General features: G+C 36.2%; 2 protein-coding genes across 4 annotated transcripts in view; one reads left to right on the top strand and one right to left on the bottom strand.

Moving 5' to 3' along the window:
- The window catches only part of LOC134660483 (acidic fibroblast growth factor intracellular-binding protein), a 92,230-nt gene that overhangs the window by 60,660 nt on the left and 7,703 nt on the right, over nt 1-23,867 (top strand). The window lies entirely within an intron of this gene.
- The window catches only part of LOC134660464 (TBC1 domain family member 1), a 71,087-nt gene that overhangs the window by 42,260 nt on the left and 4,960 nt on the right, over nt 1-23,867 (bottom strand). The window contains exon 1 of one of the 3 annotated variants that reach the window (XM_063516216.1): nt 15,007-15,093. The exons of the other annotated variants lie outside the window; for them this stretch is intronic. The gene's annotated coding sequence lies outside the window, so the exon portion shown is untranslated. Of the gene's footprint in view, nt 1-15,006; nt 15,094-23,867 lie in introns of those variants that run through there. 3 annotated transcript variants of the gene reach the window in all.

The following is a 23,867-nucleotide window of genomic DNA, read 5'->3' as shown; positions in this document are numbered from 1 at the left end:
GGAACCCTAAAAAGACCATGTATATAGGAAAGGAAGGAGTAGGTATTTTGTAAGGATCACAGATCATATGTGACGTTATCCATGAAAAGGGACCTTATTGTCGATGGCGCCTACATCGTTATCAACGATGCTCCGGTATAAATACAATGCCGCGCCACGCCGTGCGTCGTAAGCGCCATCGACAATAAGGTCCCTTTTCATAGATAATGCCCCATAAAATACTAGTACTTACATAGTACATGCAGATACCCAATCCGCCAATCCCATACTAAAAAAGCGCACCGTCCTAAGTAGCATATGTGACGTTATCTATGAAAAGGGACCTTATTGTCGATGGCGCTTACGCCGTTATTAACGATGCTCTGATATAAATACAATGCCGCGCGACGCTGTGCGGCGTAATCGCCATCGACAATAAGGTCCCTTTTCATAGATAATGCCCCATATATGTACGTTGCTTTGCGTGTTTTACATTCTATTTCGTAATATTGCAATAAAAAATGTGTGTAACGTTTTTTTTGCCATGCTTTTAAATTAATAAATAAACTAATTGTATTTCCGATTTATTCATTTTTTTATTTAACTACTAAAAGTTTTGTAGCTTATTCGCTACGGCTATCATGAGTTGGCATTTGACGTTTAGGTACGCTAGCGACTGCATGAAGTCGATCGCAGTCTATCTCGCTCGCACTCGCATTGATGTATTGGTGCGATCGAGTTCACGCAGTCGGTGGCGTAAAAGTCAAATGTCAATTAATGGTAGCCGTACTTGTCCTATCATGTACAGTCAGCAGCAATAGTTGCTAAGCGGGCGAGGTGTTCAAAATAATCTTGACGCGACTTTATTGTTAAGTGAATAAGAGCGCGTCAAGGTAATTATGAACGCCTCGCCCGCTTAGCAACTTCTGCTGCTGACTGTACCTAAGAAAATATATATACAAAACGGATTAGTTATTAAAAATGTTACTCGAGCGCGCCAGCTATTGATAGTGTCAGTCGCGCACCAAGTCTCAGAAATAAAAAAGAGGAGGGAAAATAATAAGGGTATGCCGGTTTCCATGGTCAGGGTGTTTAACCCGTAAGTAGCAGGTCCACAACGTTACAAAAAAAGTTACCTTGAATTACCTACTCGATCGATTTTTTTATATTGAAAATAAAGTGTTATTTATTTATATAATGAGACAGATATTTGTTCTTGAGTTATGGATATTTTCTGTGTATTTAAGTATTAATTGTATATTACACATTTGTATCGTTAGTCAATTTGTGTAAGAATGTCCCTATAATATTTATTTATTTATTAAACATTTATTTCATGTTAAAAATTTACATTCTCGTACAAACGGCAGTAACACGATTTATTTTGTAGTATTTTAAAATACAAAAAGGAAATATTTGCACTAAAAACAAATATTTACAGCCGGGCTAGCCCATGATAGGCACGACAGTATCTCGCGGCGAGATATATTGCCCGTCCCTCTTTTATTAACATGGTTAGAACTGTTAGAAGTTTCAAACCGTGCATGCTGTCCCTGTCGCTCCTATTAGAAAGAAGAAGAGGACGGCACGAATGACTGTGGCGTTCAGCGTTCACGCCTATGTACCTAGTTGTATGGTAGTTTTCGTAAGCACACAGACGCACCTTACAATTAGTACTTAATCCGAGTGTGCGTGTGCACGTCGCTGTGCGGCCTTGAGACGCTGGAGCGATTGAGGACATAAGTACTCGTATTAAATTAAAAATAAATACAAACCTATAGATATAACACACCGTATTGTCAATTCAAGTTTGCAAACGCGCACTGTGTTCAGTTTAGAAGCGAAACATCGACTTTTGACCAGTCATGGCGGTCATGACCTTGCATTGGAAATACGAACACCTAGGTAGCATTTTTTTCAAGGATAACTCACATGTCACACCGTGGCCAGTCCATGACCAAATCATGACCACCCCCATACTTCCCGTCGTAGTCATGAGTGCAGTCATTGTCGGAGTTTGTCCGTCAACAAAAATTCGACTAGGCAGGCCCCGCGACCCGCGAACACCGAATATTGCAAATTTTGGGCTCTTTTACTCACATTAAGTTGTAATTCGAGTGACAGAGATAGTTGCATGAGTCATACCAAGCATATTTTATTAGTGTTATTTTAAACATCAAACTTCTATTAGATTATGTAATTAAAAGAACACTTGCATAGTCTGTGTTATCAAAATCGCTGTCAATTTAGTTTGTTCTACCTCATGAAGTTTACAAACTTCGATTTTCGCGGTTTAAGCCGATCATCGTTTACAACAAGGAAATTAATAAACTGTAGACCTCGCGAGCATAGCTTAAAACTGAATAAAAAATATATGGGTACGCCGTTTAGAATTATTTAGAAAAACTAAATTAACAAAAAGTTTATAAAAGATTGGAAAAATGAAACGAATACGTTTAACCCGTGCTTTGCACAAATAATAATACATAATACAATAATATAAGTGTAAAAATTTACAAAAAGTTAGCAGCGCACTTTACTGGGGTTCGAACTTGGAACCTCCATGCATCAAAGCAACTGTTTGCAAACTGCGCCATGATAGCACTTAGCCAATTTGACGAAATTTGGCTACTTATATTCGAGTAAAAACCTACATACATATCTAAATACCGCCTATACAACATTTCTACATTTTTGCCAAGCACTGTAAATATATCTGAAAAAGAAAAGAAATGCTCTTATAATATTGATACGACTACATATTTGTTTCCGCAATTTTGAAATAATCACATTAAAAAAAAAACTATTTTATCCTAGAATCTGGTCACAAAATTTGATGAGAATCGGTTGAGAATTAAACCGAGGAGAACGTTCTCCTCAAACGAAATTTGGCGCGAGTTAAAACGGAGACCTTCGCAAACGCGTCGGTCAATAAAGGAGTAAAATGTGCGTTTGACTTGGACATCAAGCGAAATAAAAACTTGCATTGTGTTTAAAAACAAAGCATTCATTTCTTTTGAAAAACATCGGCTTACGAGTTTTTTTAATTTATATTTTAACGTCAGGCCTACTTTTAAAAAAATAGGTACTCATTTAGAGTAGGCCTGTTTATTGACCGATCTATTTTTTTTACATTATGTACTAAATTTCGTAATTCATAACTCAAATGTAATTATTCTAAATCAAACTCCACATATTAGAACCGTGGTGGCTCCATCTAGTGAGAATATTCAATATTACTTCGACAGCTCCACATAACTGTCCTGCGCTGTTGTTCATAACGTAGTCAGTCGCGATATAATTGTGATTTCAAATTTCGAAAAATAAATGCATTGAATTCGTGTTGTTATTAATGTTTGTATTTCATTTATAATGTTTTTAATTTATGACACTTTAAATGTCTCTTAATACATCTTAATCTGTAAGATAAAAATTTCGTTATCGCCGATTGTGACATATAGCGCCATCTATGATATCGATTTAAAAAGAATTATACGGCCTTCGGAATGGGAGGGCATGATAGAGGTGACAGTAGGGTGTCATCTATTGGGCATTAGCATGTCGAACACTAGTACGTTTACCTTAGTTATCTATAAAAGCGCTACGATTTTTCAAACACTCTGCTATAGTAGTTAAACCTACTGCACCAGTTTGTGTCAACTGTTGTTAGGTCCTCGACATTAGTACAGATACAGTATAGCTATGTCCATACATCAAGTAATCACAGACGCAGTTACGCACCAAACCCTGTCATTTATTAGACTATGTCATTACTATGAGCATCATGGCTTTATTCAGTTAGTTGTTAGGGTCAACAGAATAAGCAGAAATCGAGCAATTGACGGTGAAATGAAAACTAACAGTTGTAATTAAACTAGTGGCTCTGTGAGCTGTAGGTCTCGCGAGCATACCTTAAAATATAAAAGGTCTATGGCTTAAAACTGAATATGTGTAATGTAAACTTGTAAAGCCCGACCAGGAATATATGATCACGCGCCATGGAACAGTTTCAACTTAACTGGAACTTCAATTTCACTGGAACTAATTTTTTCATAAACTTGGTCAATTAGATCTTGTCAGTAGAAAAAGGCGGCGAAAAATGTAGGCGCGAAGGGATATCGTCCTATAGAAAATTTGAATTTCGCGCCTTTTTTTACTGACAAGATTTGGTTGTACTATACTATATATATACTGAACTGTCACCCTATACATGAGAATAACAGCGCCCTCTTGACAATGATCATATATTACTGGTCAGGATTTACCTATGACTCCGCCATTTAAAAAAAAAACAAAATCTTAATTGACAAAAAAATATTCAATCATTGAACCTGCAATTTGAATGGGATTTTGCGGATTTAGCTTTTAGAGTCTGTTCGGAAATAGAAGAGTCTTGGAATGTATTGGGCCCCATACATTCCACGACTCTTCTTGTTCCGAACACTCGTGGACTCGAATTGAAAGGAATTTGATGCTGATGTTGTGGCATCACATTAATTGCTGTATCAATTAGCCTGATTCATTTATAACGGCTTTTGGGATTTCACAAGTACCAATGAGTTTTTTCCAAACTTATAGTATTTTTCAAACTCGACGGGTATGCCGACAGATGTCATCTCAATACAATTTTGCGAGATTTCGCGTTTTTAGGTTATACATTATGTGGAGATGACATCTGTGACATCTGTCACACTACCCATTGATTTAGAAAAACACTATAATATGTAGAGTTAGCAATACTATTTAGGCTCCGTCACACAGGCGCGTTTTGCTGGCGGGGTGTGAGCGGGGCGCGACGCGAGCGCCTCGCGCGCGCGATCTGCGCGTGGCCGCATCGCCCCGCCGGCGCGCCGCGCGCTTCCCCCGCTTTGATCGCGCCCGCGCAGTCACACACAACCGCGCCGCTCTCATCGAGTCCCGCGCTCGCAAAACGCGCCTGTGTGACGGAGCCTTTAGCTGCCACAAGCTAATAAAAGATTTAGGTATCTTTGCATACAGCATCAACAAACATCCAAAAACAAGACGGGTAGACGAAATCCGCTTAACCTTAGGGCCTTACTGGTCCATATAGGGCCTATGCCAAAAGGCACACCGAACTGCGGGACATATTGTAGTTTGTAAAAAAAAAGATAATATCTACTTAATAACCATTGTACCTAAGGATTGGAAATAAATGGCTATATAGATAGTAGATGCAACGCAGGGGGGGAGAGGGTACCTTTGTAGGTATACATATGTATACCTTTGTATATGTACTAGGTACTTCTAATTATTGGCAACCCTAGGAAAATCACGTGCCTAGTGTTAACTGCAGTCTATTATTTGCCAGCGTGCAGTTGCATTTTGCATTCATCATTGTTTTACTTTACCCAAGGTCTGTTTGAGTATAAGATTAAACATAGGTACATATTGCTCAAAGGTTGACTGGAAGAGATCCCTTATACTCCTTATAGCGATAAGTTCGCCCTTCTACTTGTATACTTTCTGTTTAATTTACCACTATAATTTATTAACAAACAAGATATATACAGTGGTATTACTAAAAGAAATTTAATCTGTTTAATAGTATCTTAACCTGTCCGACTAGGCCAGAAAGCCGCCAAATTATTAATTTCAAAAATGGCTTTCTTAAGGTTATGGCTTCAGCATCGAAAAATTCAACCGATGCTTTGGCTTGCCCGGTTTGGCTCAGGAATCACTCTATTGATAGGTGAAAACCACATGAAAATCCGTTCAGTAGTTTGTGAGATTATCACGAACATACTCGTACAGACCGACAGATTGTTTTATAATATGTATTAGTGATATAGTAGTGTAACTACGTAAAAAAACACAAATAAAAATATTTACTAAAAATAATTTGATCTGTTCCCTAATCAAATAAACCTATTTGATAGTACCATACGCATAAATATCCTGTTTGGGTCTGACATCGCTTATGCTGATAAAAACGCAATAACATCCCAATTTAGAAACCCATAAGTGTTCGATATCAATCGTATTGGATTACCGTTTATCATACAGACACCAATAGGGAGTATTACTGCAATGTTTTGCCGCCAGAGTGCAGCACTAGCGACTTAAGTATAAGGTATAACATAGAGTAACTTATACATACTGTACCTTAAACTATTTTTTGACAAGTTTTCACAGACAATCAAATATGACATTGATACATCAAGGCGGTTTGTTTACAAAGGGCCTACCGGGAAACGCGAAATCGAAACTCAGCTATCTGCCTCTTTATCGCTCGAATATGCAAGAGGGATAGAGAGGTTAGATAACAACATTTCGACTCTCTCGTTTGCGGTAGACCCTTAGATTGTGACTGATTGTGGTAGTGGCGCCCGCTACGCAGTTTCGCGTAATATTCCCTATTGGGGCCTAATCTATCGTGGTTAAAGAGGATAGTGGTCGCTTATACAAACATAGTCCCCATTTTCCTCCCCGGGTATTTTTCAATACAAATTATTGCAGGTATATTGATCATAGCTACGCCCCTTTGTTTGACTTTTTTCGATTTTTTATTATTATAAAAGTTAGGAGCGAAAAAAAGTCTATACAAATTCTAACCTAAACTCTTAAAATATGTTATTAAAAATCAAAAATAATCAAAAAGGGGCATAGCTATGGATAATATAGGTACGTCATATCGCCTAATTTTTTTTCTATAATATTAATATCAGGAGAGAAAAATGGCAGATGGATCGCCTGAGTAAGCAATTCCCGTTGCCCATAGACACCCGCAACATTTACCTATTCAACGAGACAATATAAAAAAATATTGTTTATTTGACGTATAAATCAAGTTTATTTAAATAAATATCACACTAACAAGCTCACACAGTTAATTGAACGACAAAAAAATGTTAACATTTAAATGATAAATCATAAGCAATTTAACCACCTAATTAAATAAACAAGTTTTAAATCTTTGACGTAAAGGGGCCCACTGATTAACAGTCCGCCGGACGGTATATAATGAAACTCGCATGCGAGTTCTCGCTCCGTCTAAACTTCTAAAGTTTTGAAGTGACTTGGAATTACATATCTGAATACATGCATTACGCGTTTTTATACAAGGGGGCAAAGTTATTGTTTTACTCCTCGTGCTTATTGATACCCGAGCTATAGTTCGTTTTTTTAGCATTAGAAAGAACTTGAAAGAAGGTAAGCGGATTTGACATGTCTTTTAATTGAAAAACACTTTTTAAAAATCAATAACTGTTACTTATGAAAGCAGAAGACTATAAAAGATCGTATTAGATTCATAATTGTTACATGTTTACCGTAACTAATTTTTAAAATGTGTTTTTCAATTAAAAGACACATCAAGATTGTTTACCTTATTTCTAATGCTAAAAAAACGAACTAACAGTAACGAAGTAACAGATTCCAAAAGTTGAAAAAAGTGAAATTTTGAGCTTTGCGACTTTTGCGAGAGTTACAAGGTATGGGGGCTAAACAATTAAGTATCGCTAAGTGACACACATTTTCTTTAACTACACCATCGCGTGGAAAGTAGTAATTGTAAAACATTGCAAATCAAATACAATTAAATACTATTTTAAGTATTTATCATTCAATATCATCACTTAAAACTCAATCCCACCAGCCAACATGAGGAAAACCCAAAAGCATCTAATTCTTTGCCACTCTTGTGGATAAAATACCATTTTTTCAACCGTTTTTGAAAAATAAGTAAAGGCCCCTGTGTCCTGTTTATCAAAAGCTTGTAACTTGTAATACAAGCGGATGTCACTTTTGACAGCTTTTGTTAGAAAGGGACTTCCACTTGTATTACAAGTTACAAGATTTTGAGAAACAGGCCCCTGGTGTGGTTAAAAAAAATTTATGCGCATATCGCCTAAAATTAAGGCCACGTTAACGTTTGTACCTCTATAAATGATTTTTGGAATTAGCCGTAATTATTAAATAAAGTTTGTTTACAAACTTGTCAAGATAGGTACTTTTATCTTTTTTATTTAAAAAGTTAAATCAAGTTATTAAATTGTTAAGAAATTCACACTAAAACTGTGTTAATTTAAATAAAAAAAATGTTAAAAAACACGCACAAAGCAAAAATACCATGTGCTTTATGTTGATAGCCGACGTGTCAGAGTGAGAGCCGAATAGTGGCTTCTCTTTCGGATTCATGATTTATCTGTGAAGCAAACATGTTTTTTTAAAATAAATTAAATCTTAGAATTAAATAGGTACTTGTAGTTTAAGCCCTTAGAGCCACCTCACACTAACGCTACGGCTTACGTAGGCGGACAACGCGCGAAAGCGGCGCGGCGCGGCGCGGCGCGGCGAGGATGAAACAAACCGTTGATACGTATAGGTATGTCCTACTCGTACGTGAGCGATTTAGACGTGAATGCCGCGCGGCGGCCGCGCGGCGTTCGCGCGTTGTTCGCCTACGTAAGACGTAGCGTCAGCGTCTCCCGAGCGCTGGCGTCTAGTCAACTCTATGGCTGCTGCTCGACGCAACGTTCGCGCAAACTCTTGCGCAGCGACGCCATTTTCCATAGCGCTGACTAGACACCGACGCCCAAAAGACGCTAAGTGTGGGGTGGCACTAAAGAGGAAGAGGTAAAGTTTTACTTAAGAGCCCATCAACGTGCACACTAGCGCCACTGCTAAATAATCGTGATTATTTCAATTTAACGAACTATATTTAAAAAAGGGGGCCGCTACGTACTGTATCTTGTATTAAAGTACCTTTTGAATACATCAAACTAGTTTCTATGTTGCTGGATACGTCAATCTATAAACTCAAAACAACCGTTTTAACTTTGGACGCATAGATTGAAGAATCCAGCAAATTTAAATATATTTCGTTAAATTCAAATAATCGCGATAATTTAGCAGTGGCGCTAGTGTGCACGTTACATAGACATAGACATAGAATGCGTTGATGGGCTCTTAAAGATAAAACCTAAATTAATTGTGAAACGTTTTCTGCAAACGATTGTCATCTTGGCTAGACCCTCTGAACTCACGTCTCATTAAACTTGTTGTTTTGTTTCCAAGTTGACAGGCCACGTAAGTATTTACCTATCTACTTAAGCAAATGTATTTAAATAATTTGAACAATATCCTATTATGTCATCACTTAAACATACGTTTTGCATAATCTGCCCACTGAACAGGAAATTACATAGAGTGTATTATTTTGACATGTTTTCGCTAAAATAATAATGTCGTTGTTGTTAGATACAGTCGAATTAACAAACATATTTACAAGCTAACGTTCCAAAAATATATTTTCACACCACCTATTCGGAAAAGAGCTTTTTCTTCCCTGCTAGGAGGGATCAAAATGGCACTTTTCCTCCCTGCTGGAGGGATCATAGTAACACTTTTCTGTTCTAGCACACTAGTTTTACATTTTTTTGCACATTATTTTTTTAGCTTAAATAATCTGTTTATGTTCAGATTGTGTCAACACTAAAGATTTTTTTATTTTCCTCATAGTTGATGTGAAAAGCAGTATGTGTCACACGGTATCAAAATTATTTCGTCTTGGGCGTTAACACTTGAATCCCTCATTACGCTCAGGATTCAATGTACGCCCTTGACGGAAATATATCATTTTGATCCCTTGTAACACAAACTACTATTACGCGCTTCACGGCACTAGTTGACAATAAGGTTGTGTACATTTTTTTTGTATTTTTTCCTTCACCGAAAAGCGATGGGAAATAGGGTGACTGATAGCAGTCACCCTATACTATAGAGTTATGGGCCACTACATAGTAATAATAGGCCTTTCCTAACAATAAGGTTTCAATTGGCTTGTTTCTTTCTGATTTGTTAGGAAAGGCCAATTACTACGTAGTGCTTGGTGCGTATGCCAAATTAAAACGGCAGATCAGAACGGTTGAGTCATTTGCTATCTTCTCATGCCTAGACAAAAAAATGCCCACGGTTTCACGGTTTTTTTTCACTACCGTAAATTGGGGTGAGTAGGGTCAAAACTGACATTCAAACCTCGATAACATTTTATTTTTACATATGCAAACTGAATGGTGTATATAATAAGTGTTCCGGAAGTTTGCATTTTAGTTTTTATTTTATTTTGGGTAGTTCCATTTCATAACTTTGACGATAAACAGGAAATCCCACCTCACTCCGTAGTCCCTCGTAATTGGGGTGAGATGGGATTTCATACAAAGGTGAATTTGGAAGATTGTTGGATCGATTTTTTTTTATTATGAGTATTGCTATAGCTCCATTTTAAATTGGAATACATTATTTTTGTAGCAGTAGCCTTAAAATTCCATCTCACCCCCCTTTCATCCCTTCTCTCCCCATTCATGACCCAACTCTTACCGCGAAACCTACACACCCCATTTTACGAAAAACTGGCGTAGAGCTGGAAAAAAAACGTGCGCATTTTTTTTTTCTAGGCCTGAGAAGATAGCAAATTTATGACTCAACCTATCTGCCATTTTAATTTGGCAAACGATGTACCAAACACCCTGATATAACAGTATAAATGAATAGTATCATCGGAATTTTCTCAAATAATGAAAACATCTGAAAATATCCACAGAAAATTATTTTCCGGGTTTTTTTTTATCAAGAGTATGTTTTCCTCAAGGTTTGCATTAGTTTTAAGAACAAGGAAGTTTCACGCGAAATATTATTTTCGTTGACTCTCAGAATCATTTTGGCAAGCGATCAAAATTTAACAATGGTAGACCAAAGGGCACTAGAAAAGTGATGGAAAACATAAATATATAAGCATAATATCACTGACAAGTTACTTATAATGTTATACAGTCAGAACCCCTATAGTTCGTTTTTTTAGCATTAGAAATAAGGTAAACAATCTTGATGTGTATTTTAATTGAAAAACACATTTTAAAAATAAGTTACGGCAAATATGTAACAATTATTAATCTAATACGATCATTTATATTCTTCTGCTTTCATAAGTAATAGTTTTTGATTTTTAAAAAGCGTTTTTCAATTAAAAGACATGTCAAGATCGCTTCCCTTCTTGCAAGTTCTTTCTAATGCTAAAAAAAACGAACTATAGTGTACATTTCACTCAATAGCGTGCGTTCGCGTTTCCGTTGTCTATTTTTGTAGGGGATTTTGAACAGCGCGCCAAGTGGGGCGTTTTGAAAACTCAAAATCCCATACAAAATGTCACTTAACGCAAAAATGGACGTCACGTCCTTACGTCACGCTCAGGATCAATAGTACCTAGCAGATATAATAACAAAGAAACTATCAGAAAATTTTAAACTTTTATATATTCAATCTCATAATATAAATTCAACATTATTCGGAGCACAGGAATTATGGATTATTAATTATAAGTGAAAACTGCTTTGGCTTATGTTTCAACTATATATTTTACTTTATTGTATTTTTTTGTGTTGTATGTTTCCCAAATAAATAAAACAACCGCTGGTCATGCGGTCGCATGATTGGCCGTGCCGACGACGCAGAGTGTGGCTCCTCTACACTCTACACGATGGCCCAGCGCTGGACTAGCGAGATGGCCATGCGCTGGTTGAGAGCACGCACTATGCAGTGGCGTAGCGTGAACTAATCTAGCCGTGGGCGAAATCGCATTTGCGAGGCCCTTTTCTTTCATTGTGCCCGAAGGGGCCGAGCGAGGCCCCTCTTGGGGCGCGAGACCGTGGGCGACGGCCCACTTCGCCCACGCCTAGCTACGCCACTGGCACTATGGAACGAACCACGTGTACCTAGATGCGTTCGCACTATCGCTGGCCCACTACTATTGATGTGCGGATGATAAACCGACACCGCGGCCGTCCCGCAGCGCCATAAGCCATCCGACACCACTACCCTCTCTACACGCTGGCCAATCTTAGTGGGCCAGTATGAGGCCCATCGTGTAGAGGAGCCATAAACGACGTTGAACGAACGATAATGAACTTAGACGAAACTAGTTTTACATAATGCGTGCGTCCAAAATTGTGACGTTCCACGGGTAAAGGCACCTGATGGCGGTTGGCGCTTACGCCGCATTATTATTGGAGCGTGGTTTATAACAGCGTAAGCGCTGACCGCCATAAGGTACCTTACCCGTGGAACGTCACTTAATGTTAGTCAACACAATATAGGTAGGTATGTAGTAGTTTTCTGAAGCTTCGGCAAGCTGCCAAGATCAGGTTAACGTGTTTAGCAAGGTCATGATCATTTGTCAAAAGTATTCATTGATTGTATTGGATATTGGATGTACTATCACGCTCCGCGATTGTTGAGCCATTTAGGGTCCTAGCACAGAATAAATAATAGTACTAAGTACAGAAGACTCACTCTCTAATAAAACGCGTCTGTTACGATCAGCACAGATATGGCCGCTAGGTGGCGACAACGCCACGCGCGGCTTATGGCTTTCCCCAAAATTGGGGCCGAACGGATGTACAAAAGTACATCCGTTCGGCCCCAATTTTCGTCGCTTTGCTACAGGTAGCTAAAAAGCTACCTGTAGCAAAGCGACGAAATCGCGGAGTAAGACACGCCTGGTCCTAGCTAAATTGGTTTTTCAATACTTGAGAGGCCTTTGCCCAGCAGTGGAAGTGGAGTGGCTTAGAAAAAAATGGTTTAAGAATATATTTGTGACGTTCCACGGCAAAAGGTACCTTATGGCACTTGGCGCTTACGTCGCATAGCGCCGCAATAATAATAGCGCGCGGCGGCGGAGCGGCGTTAATAATAGCGTAAGCGCCAACGGCCATAAGGTACCTTTAACCGTGGAACGTCACATTTTTCTAAAAGAATATTACATACTTAACCCTATAAAATTTATAAAAGTATTATTTTCCGTGTATATAACTCTGACCTCTGAGCTAGGTCAAATTCGTGGAATATTTACGTTATTATGATATGACATGAATAAACATAGGTATGTATGTTACTTAGCAAGGCCATAGATTGTAGGTTACATTTCTGCATATACATTATACTCTCGTTTAGTTAGGCCATGCGTTGTCGACGTTGTCTGATAATCTTTATCTGTTATAAAAAAATCTTCCATCAAATTTATGATGATTTTGCTAATGTCAAAAGTGGACGCTGCAAAAGCCACGATGGATTGCCGGGTGTTGACTAAATAATGGTTAAACGCGTTTGATTACTATTTTATTTATTTATGAGTGCAAACTTTAGTGCACATAAAATAAGGACACTGATTATTATAGCGGGCTTAATGCCTTTAAGGCATTCTATATCAGTCAACCAAAAAGAGAATTTTCATTTCAAATTAAAGTGCACTGCATAATAAGCTATCAATATTATCTACACTTCAATAACGCATTCACAGCCAATGTTTCCGTAGCCCTACGCCCGTAGCTGATCTCAGCGTTTTCCGACTTTGTAGAGGAAAGCGACTACAAACCGAGAACCCGCCGACCGGGTTACCGGCACTCAATGTGATAAACAAAAAAATATCTACGAGACGACGCCATTCTGAAGTTCAACAGGAAAAACTTGTCTTTTAATGTCAAAATAAAGGAACTGTTAATTTTAAAACAAAACAACAACAAACCAATATGACGTAACTTTTAAATTATTTGATTTTCAATAGGTAGCCGTATGAACAACATGGACAATTATGATTTATTTGTTTACGTTTCACAAGCCATATAAATGAACAATATTGAATAAAATATTTCTAATAGTACCATTCCCATTGTTATTTATGTGTCAATTACTGTATAGACGTAGGCAAAAGCAGCTCAGTGGGCTATAGTTAATGGTTAATATGACATATATTAGACCTCGGTGATTTAGCCTAAATAAATAAACCTTACATTTGTGTACTTTTATGCTCATATCTGTGTTTATGATACCTGAATAGTCTTGTAAGTTATTATTTGTATATGTACTAATAACACTCTCATGGGCTTCGCCTGAAATAAATTATTATAAACATATTAGGCATCACCTCACCCGTCTTTATTTTTTACCGCATTCAAGATTTCTATTTTGCGAGAGAACTACTTTCAAATTTCGGGATACATGGTTAACATTTGAGACATGTATTATGTAGATACTAAGCTTTTATTCGGTTGATTTTCATAAACATTCATTATTTTCTGTAACGGGACATTTTTTAACCAGCACAATGACCCTACAACACGTGCGACACACTGAATGTCATTTGAAGACTTCCCTGGTATTGTTTTGCTGATGCGTCGAAAACAACACGCAGTTCGATAGCATCGTTTTGTTCCTTAAGCACAACGTGATGGGGAAGCAACTGCCTACTAAGTGTAGTGCAGTAGTGAGTCAACAATATAATAACAAATCGAATTTGTCATGTCACAGCCTCGTCAGTCCCCTTGTACTTGTACAAGTACAAATTAAATTCGAGTTTTGAACTCGTAAAAAAAAAAAAAAAAAATTCCAAATTCAAAAGCGCCAAAATTGCCCTGGGTCTTACGAGGATAAGTTAGTGATGCTTGGTAATGTCACTAGGCAGTGACATTTACCAAGCATTCGTAGGCACGAAGAACGACATTTTACCTGAGTTATTGATGTTTTGCATGTATATAAGTAGTTATATGTCATTTATATTGTCGTCTAGTACCCACAACATAAGCCTTATTGAGATTAATATCGATCTGTATAAAATTGATCTATAATATTTTATTTTATAAGTATGTTCATACGTCACGTTCATATATATGGTAACGACACCCATTATTTACGCAATAAAAGAAAATAACTTTGACCTTCGTTTGAAAACAATATGACCACGCTGTCAATACAAATTATGTTTGAAAACATTGTTTTGGCAGTTAAACTATGAACCTAAAATAATACAAATCTTGGCGCGTTTCGTTCTACGTCAACACAACAGTGCGTCGCGTTTTGGCGCGAAAGTAAAAAAAAACGCAAGTTACCTACCTATTTGTTAATAGACATATCGACTTAAAATAGGTGAAAGTTGATTATTAATTTTCGTCATTTTCGTAAAAAGTTACCCTTTTTGTGATATTGTATTTAATACTTGCTAAAAAGGAAAATACTTACGCGGTAAAGTTGTTCTATAAATCATTTACAGCATTTTACACCATCACTGCCACATTCACAATAAAAACTATTTGACGCTCAAAACTCTTAAAACAAACACATACAAAAACAACTACGTACACAGCTCTAATACGTATTTTATAAATACGAAAATATGTAAATTTAATACGCGTATAGTGACACTAAAAAAACATACTGAAACTGTTCCATAAGTGGAAATATATTAAGTCCATTTCACAAGCCGCCAGTATTAGGACGACTCCGAGCCAGAATTCTAAATTTGAAATTTGCGAGGCCGTTCGAAACACGGCCGTCTGGTGCCCTAGCGGATAACACACTGAATTCAACATGGCGTCTTGGCACTGTTTCTCCGTCAATTAATCACTTATTAAATATTAATTCACAGACACTGTTGTAATTATGTTGTTAACTTTGTTTGGAAAATGATGAAATTGTAACAAGTAATATCAATTTCTAATGGTTACTAAAATGAAACATAACTTTTACAAAGTTTTTTTAACATATATTTTTTTATTGCAGCGAACTTTAGAAATGGCACTAAGGTTTTTTTTTAATTCACTATTTTCAAGAACACTTAACTGTCACTTTTTAGGAATGTTAATTACAATTTTGATACGAAGTGTTTTTTTTCTTACTAGCAAAATAATGTATTACCAGTAACGCTGGTCAGTTTGGACTAATCAAAGTCATATCGAATACTATTTCAAGCCAAGGATTTGATATTGTAGATCGACACTACTTAATCAATATTTATATCATATAGTACAGGTTTTTGAATGTCAATGTCTATAAATAAGAGTGGAATTATTATTTTGATCGTTGATTATTATTTTGGATCTTTATATTTTAGTTTGCTCAAATTGTTTGTTGAAATAAAAACAAATTAAAATATTTTGTTTTTTTTTCTAATACCTACTTCTAATAGTAGTTTGCGTTTGTTTTGAATATTTTCATTCATACGTATTACTATAGGTTATTCAGGAGTTTTTTTTTTGTAGAGCAGCCAGCAGAAAGTTATGGCCTATGGGAAATATTAGCGATCTGACAGTCAGTATCTATCAAATAATATAAAAATGAACGTAAAAATATAATATTTCTCCACGTCACCGTCGTGCGCTGTAATTTTAGAGCTCCACCGTGCAGTTCACTGCGCCAACGCATTGCAACTATGCGCGAAATTATTAAGGTATTTTTTCTTACTATAAAGAATAGAATAGAATAGAATAGAAAAATCTTTATTCAAAAACGCTTAATTTAAACTTAACTAATAAAAACACTGACATAGATTGGTTATAAAGCGTTCCTGAAATGGTCTCCACTCAGCTTCATGTCAAGGAACCTTTGAAGTCCCCGACGCTGGTCTTCCGTGGAAACCCTTTCGAGAGAGCGCAACTATAAGCTATACAATTTAAATTAAATATAATACTACAGTTATACAAATTAAATTAAATATAATTTAGTTAAATTATTAAGACTATTGATCCACAATAAAACTGTAAAAACTATTGACCCATACAGTAACAGTAAGTCATACTTGTGTTTGTGTTACTTGTAAAATTAGTTTCACAAAGAAGAAAGAAACACATAGGCACACAAAAAGAAGAATTAGCACAGACTTCTAACCACGGTTTTTCTGTACACTTAAAATGATTTTTTTGTAATTATTTTTAAACGAATTCACTGACAATGAGTTCCTAAGAGGAGGCGGTATATTGTTCCAGCATTTCGTGGCAGAGTATTTAAAGCTGCCACGAAATGCGGCGGTGCTGTGCCGTGGACAAAGCAAACGAGTAGCTCCCCTAATATGCCTTTGTGAAAAAGTTAATTTTTCGTAAAGATATTGTGGCGTCATTGTCTTTACAATACCAAAAAGCATACAGGCGAAATGCAATGCACGTCGCGACTCCATATTCATTAACCCACTGTTATTTAGGTAAGGAGTAACATGGCTTCGAGGTGGAATGTAAAAACAAAAACGTGCACATGCATTCTGCATACGCTGTATTAGCTTTTTGGTTTTTGACAACAGACAGCCACCTATAACAGTATCGGCATAATTGAGTTTTGACAATATCAAAGATTCACACAGAGATATTCTGACTTCAGTACTCAAATACCTACGTACGTTATATAATATTTTGAGTCTATAAAAACATACTCGACAGGTCTCTACTACATGGTTGTGAAATCTAAGGTTACCGTCCATGAGCACTCCCAAGTTCCTTACTTCTGCTACCTGCTCAATACATTGACCCCCGACTTCAATCGTGGGGTTTTGGTTTAGAATCTTGCGCCTCTGTTTCTCAGTACCCAATATTAGAAACTTGGACTTTTGAGGGTTTAAAACTAGGCTATTTTTGTTGGACCACTGGGTTATTCGATCCAAATCATCATTAATTTTATTTATTGCACATGACATTTCATTTGGCTTACAAGATAGGTACAACTGTATATCGTCAGCATACATGTGATAAGCACAGTGCTTAATACTTTTCACAATATCCGCGCTATATAAAATATATAGAATTGGACCCAAAATCGAACCCTGGGGCACGCCACGGGAGACAAGAGAGGCATCAGAAAGCTGATAGTTACCTTTTTCATCAACTAAATGTACCCTTTGCCGACGATCACTTAAATAGCTAGAGAACCATCTCAAAGACGAACTCTGAAATCCGTAATACGCGAGCTTAGAAAGAAGTAAATTATGATCTATAGTATCAAAGGCACGGGAGAAGTCAAGCAATACCATAATTGATCCGTTTCCTGCATCAATATCTGTCAAAATGTCATCAATGACGTCTAGCAAGGCAGTTGACGTACTACGCCCCGCCCTAAAACCGGATTGCTTTGATGGCAGGATACCGTTAGCTTCAAGAAATTCAGTCACTTGCTGGCTTACCACTTTCTCGATAACCTTCGACAAGAAGGGCAGAGGCAAATAAGCAATAAAGGAGGCAAATAAGCAGGCGAATCGCTCAATAGTAAGCAAATACCGTCGCCCATGGACACCAGCAACACCAGACACCCACAAAATTAATATTTTACGGTCTATGCCGTAAAAATCTCGTAACGGCGTAGATACAGTATACTGTATACTAATTTGCAATATTTAATATCGTTCGTTAACCACATAGTGTAAACACGCGTAAGTGAATCATCCTAACTGGCATAGCTTACTCTTAAACAGCCAGCACAGTCAGACCAAGCTAACGCTATGCCCTGTTACCGACTATACCCCGTTTTTTTGTGTTTCTGTGACAAAAAAAGTTTGCTGTGACTTATTTTTCAAAAGTGTTTTTAATCAATATCGTGTAGTCTTTTTCTAATGCTATAATACCTACCGAAGTATAATAGGCAAGCGACGAAATAAGGAAGCGCCGCATGAACGTCAAATTTCAATGATGTATTTTAAAATGACATAATGGAATAGGTATAACTAAATATTTTAATTGGCCAAGTTTCCTTATTTATAATGATTCAATATTTTTGTATTGAATAAACTAGGTATATATCCTTATAGTTCGTGTTTTTAGCATTAGAAAGAACTTGCAAGAAGGTAAGCGATCGTGACATGTCTTTTAAATGAAAAACGCTTTTTAAAAATCAAAAACTATTACTTATGAAAGCAGAAGAATATAAATGATCGTATTAGATTCATAATTGTTACATATTTGCCGTAACTTATTTTTAAAATGTGTTTTTCAATTAAAAGACACATCAAGATTGTTTACCTTATTTCCAATGCTAAAAAAAACGAACTATAGGTTTCATCACTACATAAGTATATTTGAACGGTCTATTACTCCGTAATATACTTATTAGTTTAAGTATAGGTAGGTACATGTACTACTTATATTTTACTCTGTAACTGTCAATCTCAACCACGATAAGGGTAAAATGTTGAAATCTCTCTAAAAATTTTCTTGGCAGGATCAAGAATGTATTTCCCCAATTTCAAATTCAAAAGTTATCCCGGAGTTAGTGGTAGTGATTAGAGACACCTACACATATTATAAAGTGCAAAATATTAGGTGAATAAACTTGCATACAATGGCTGAGTATGCGCTTCGGGTTAGTGACACTACTGGACGAAAATAAACAGGTACATTAGATGTAGGAACTGTAAATTTGGTAACTGTACTGACTGTCGTAATGCATTTATCGAAATGGAATGGTTTTTTCCTGGAAATTTTAGAAATGTTTAAATGGTGAGGAAATATTCCGTCCGTTTTTCATAAACATTCAGTTTAAAATTTTGAGGAATTAGTTTATATGATAATGAGGTTTATTTTTAGCAAATTAACACAGTAAAAATATTTGATCAAACACTTAAAGTCAAAACATTTTTATATAAATAAGTCTTGTATTTATTTAAAAGATAACTCATGTTTTATATGTATTATTTATTTAATGACCAATTTTTTCCCAAATCTTAATCCAGCTAGAGTTAATTAGGTAAGGGTACAGTCATCCGCAATCATATGTTACTATTCGAAGGCCGCAAAAATATGTGACACGCTCGTATGGCTCTACAAATAAGATCGTGTCAGATATTTTTGCGGCCTTCGTTGTGTATACAGGATGGTATGGTCCAAACATAGACGTCTAAAATTTTTTTTAGATTCCTCACATCGTGGGCTATCAGAATATAACTAAAACTTTGACTTTTGACTTTTTTTTCAACTCGCAGCCAAGTGAGGATGCTGATTTTTTTAACAACTGCGCCGTTTGTAAATGATTATGTTACGAAAAGAAACATATCAAAAAAGTTGAATAGTTTTTATTTTAATACATTAATTGGTTCGCCCGGGAATTTCTTAACAAAAGTTCAAAGTTCAAAAATTCATAACTCGAAAACTACGAAAAATCGGCTAACATACATGGGGTATATTCTGATAGTAATTAATGTGAGGAATGTAAAAAAAAATTTTGGACGTCTATGTTTGGACCATAACATAACATATTATTGCAGGTGACTGTACACCGATAGATTAGGCCCGAGAACACGTATACTGGGTCAACCAAATCTTGTCATTATCATTAAATAGGAACAAAAAAAACTATACTCATCCTTTTGCTCTTATTTGCTCTGAGAAGACTGAGTCAAACTGTTTCCATTCAAGCATCGTTAATAGCATATCATGGATATGTACATTCAATTTTAAGGTATGGCATAACAATCTGGGGATACTGCACTGATAAACATAATGTATTCATTGTACAAAAGCGCTGCATTAAAGCCATATTTTCAGTTCATCCTAGAGATTCATGCCGTCCATATTTTATAAAACATAACATTCTTACTTTTCCCAGTCTCTATATTTATGAAGTTTCTGTTTTCGTCCACAAATATAAATATCTATTCACGGATAATAACTCAGTGGGTTCCCGCGTAACTAGACCTAAATACAAACACAGATTGCCTAAGCCATATGTAAACTTGTCACTCACTGCAAAAAACGCCTATATTATGTGTATCACAATATATAATAAGTTACCTGATCGTTTTAAAGATATGGATCTCAAACTATTCAAATCAAACACAAAAATGTGGCTTATTGAAAAATGTTTTTACAGTGTTAATGACTATTTAAGTTACTCATAAGTAATTGTAGTATTTAGGTAATATATAAATATATGTGTTGCAAATGTATGTACACCTGAAAAGGTAAAGTCTCAGTGTAACGAATGTGTAATTGTATTTTCGACCTGCAATGTAACCTGATTCTTATATACAATAATAAAACTTTTTTCTTTTGGGTGCTAGTACTAGTGTTAGACAAAGATAGTATGATTCTCTCTGAGCAACAGACCGCCACACATGTGCCATAAATATAAGAAATAAAGATAAACTAGATATACCATCAAGTAACTTACAAATTAGTAATAGGAGCCCTCACGTAATGACTATAAGAATTTATAATTACCTTCCAAAAGAAATAACTAAAGAGCAAACTTACACAAAATTCGTTACCAACCTAAAAACCTACCTAATAGACCACAGTTTTTACTCTCTGCAAGAGTTTTTCAATGCAAATAAGTATAATTCTAAGATATTAAATTAATATTTTTGTTATATTTAATATGCGTAGAAAAAGATGTTTATTGTACCTTTCTTATTGTGTATATTTTATATTTTGTAATTGCAATACCCTTGCAGGGTAACATGTAGTAACTATTGTACCTTTAGAGTAAGACCTGTACACCAACATGTGCGCAATAAAGATTCTATTCTATTCTATTCTACGAGGGGTGTTCAAAATATTCTCGGTATGAGAATGAAAACAAACAAGTACGAAAAGTTTGATATTTTTATTTTTCAATATACTCCCCCCCTATGTTCATACACTTAAAAGATCGATCAATTATTTTTTTAAATCCTGCATAAAAATATTTTTTTATCTTTGGTGTAAAAATGCTCCTCCACTGCCGCCTTCAATGCTTCATCATCGGAAAATTTATTTCCACGCAGATCCTTTTTAAGATTGGGGAACAAAAAGAAGTCGCTGGGGGCTAAGTCCGGACTATACGGTGGGTGAGTAACAGTTTCAAACCCACATTCAACAATAGCTGCCTTGGCAATATGAGCAGTATGGACGGGGGCGTTGTCATGCAGAAGCATAACACCTTTGGTTAACTTTCCTCGCCTCTTTTCTTTGATTGCATCCTTTAATTGACGTAGAATGTTAGCGTAGTACTGTCCTGTGATATTTACACCTTTTTCTTTATAATCGATCAGTAATACTCCTTCACAATCCCAAAATATCGTGGCCATGACCTTGCCAGCTGAAGGGATGACCTTGAACTTCTTGGGATGAGCTGAACCCTTAATGTGCCATTGCATGGACTCTTGTTTACTCTCTGGGTCATAATGATGAACCCAGGTTTCATCTCCAGTAACTATTCTTTGCAGCACCTCATCAGGATTTTCACCGCACAGGTCAATAAAATCGGAACAACAAGCTACACGCATGTCTTTTTGAAGCCGAGTCAGCATTCGCGGAACCCATCTTGCACTTACTTTTGACATATTAAGATGGTCATGGATAATATCATGTACGGTACCAATAGAGAGATTGGTTACTTGTGCTATAGATTTTACCTTCACTCGACCATCTTCCAATATAAGTTTTTCCACTTTATCAATATTTTCTTGTGAAGTAGCTACTACAGGTCGGCCAGGTCTAGGGTCGTCTTCAACACTCTCCCTTCCACGTTTAAACTCGCTTGACCACTTTTGAATGGTAGATAAAGAAGGAGCAGACTCACGGTAAACACAATCCATTTCCTCTTTTATGGTTTTTTGATTTTTACCCTGTTTTGTCAAGAATTTTATCACGCATCGATGTTCTAATTTAGTTAACATTGTCAATTCCCACATGATGTTCATGTTTGTTCAGCAATTGCAGAAAAACAAAAGAACATCTCGGTTCGAATTATACTTTTTTTTAATGTCAATGAATAAACCTTAGCGGCCAGTAACGAAAGAAATTTTAGAAAAGGTTGTAAGATATCAATACCGAGAATATTTTGAACGCCCCTCGTATGTTTGAAATCAAACAGACCTTTGACACACTATAGTAAACTACGACGTAGTGTACGTAGTAACTTCAGAGAAAGCGCTGTTTCATCTAATCTGTAGTCTATGATAAAATTGGTGATCTATCAAATACATGGCGTGACACACACGGTGATTGATCTTCTGTAAACAACTCATATGCATAACAAAATGTAACCATGTATATAAAATTACCAAAATAACAATATACAAAACATAGGTACTTCACTTTTGAATTTTGTTTGTAATTGTGGAATAGACAAGTAGGTAGGAATAGTTTAAGTCATAGACTGACATAGACAATCGGGTCTGAAATAAATATTTTTGTAGTCTATTAAGCATATTATTTAATATAAGAAAAGATTTTTATATTTATTTGCAGATATACATATAAATAAATAAATAAATATCAGGGGACATCTTACACAGATCAACCTAGCCCCAAACTAAGCAAAGCTTGTACTATATGTAGGTGCTAGGCGACGATATACATACTTATATAGAAACATACTTATATCATAGAAAACACCCATGAGGCACAGGAACAAATATCTGTGCTCATCACACAAATAAATGCCCTTACCGGGATTCGAACCCAGGACCATCGGCTTCACAGGCAGGTTCACTACCCACTAGGCCAGACCGGTCGTCGTAATTATTAAATAAATATACTTAATATTGCCACGGTTCGCAGTATTTTTACCCTTACTACGTTATACGAAGTTGGACCTTGAAAAATATACCTACCCTGTACCTACAAAATACATGCCCAATCTTGCTTCGGGCTCTCAGGGTAATTGGAAATTTCCACAAAATTGTGTCGCCAAAAAGAGGCCAAGTCTCTTGACCTAATTAGTTACATGCATATCATCAGAACAGGAGCTACTTACGTTGAAAACGATGTGGTATTTCATTTGGTGCATGCAGATATAATTAACAAGGAGTGTTAACCGCGTGTTACTGAATACTCGTATATAGCTGTATATAAAATCTAGATGGATTTGTTATTTATAGTTTGTACTAAAACCTAACCTAAAAATATATTTATCCAAAAAATTATCGCTGGAACTGGTTTATACGAAAAAAGAAAAACAAATCTCACACTTACCACCGTCTCATAAATTAAACAAAATGTAAATATAGGTAGGTACTTATATGATATGCCGGTTTTTCCTTAAAATATAGATCACCTCCATACCTACCGAAGAATCGTGACTTCCTCGGACCTGGGACTAAGGTTTGCAATCCGGATCCGAAATGTATGAAATTATCCTGATCT

Source organism: Cydia amplana, chromosome 27 (genome assembly GCF_948474715.1).
Source record: "Cydia amplana chromosome 27, ilCydAmpl1.1, whole genome shotgun sequence".
NCBI lineage: Eukaryota > Metazoa > Arthropoda > Insecta > Lepidoptera > Tortricidae > Cydia > Cydia amplana.
Note: the sequence above shows the minus strand (reverse complement) of the source record. Positions and strands in the feature narration are given on the sequence as shown.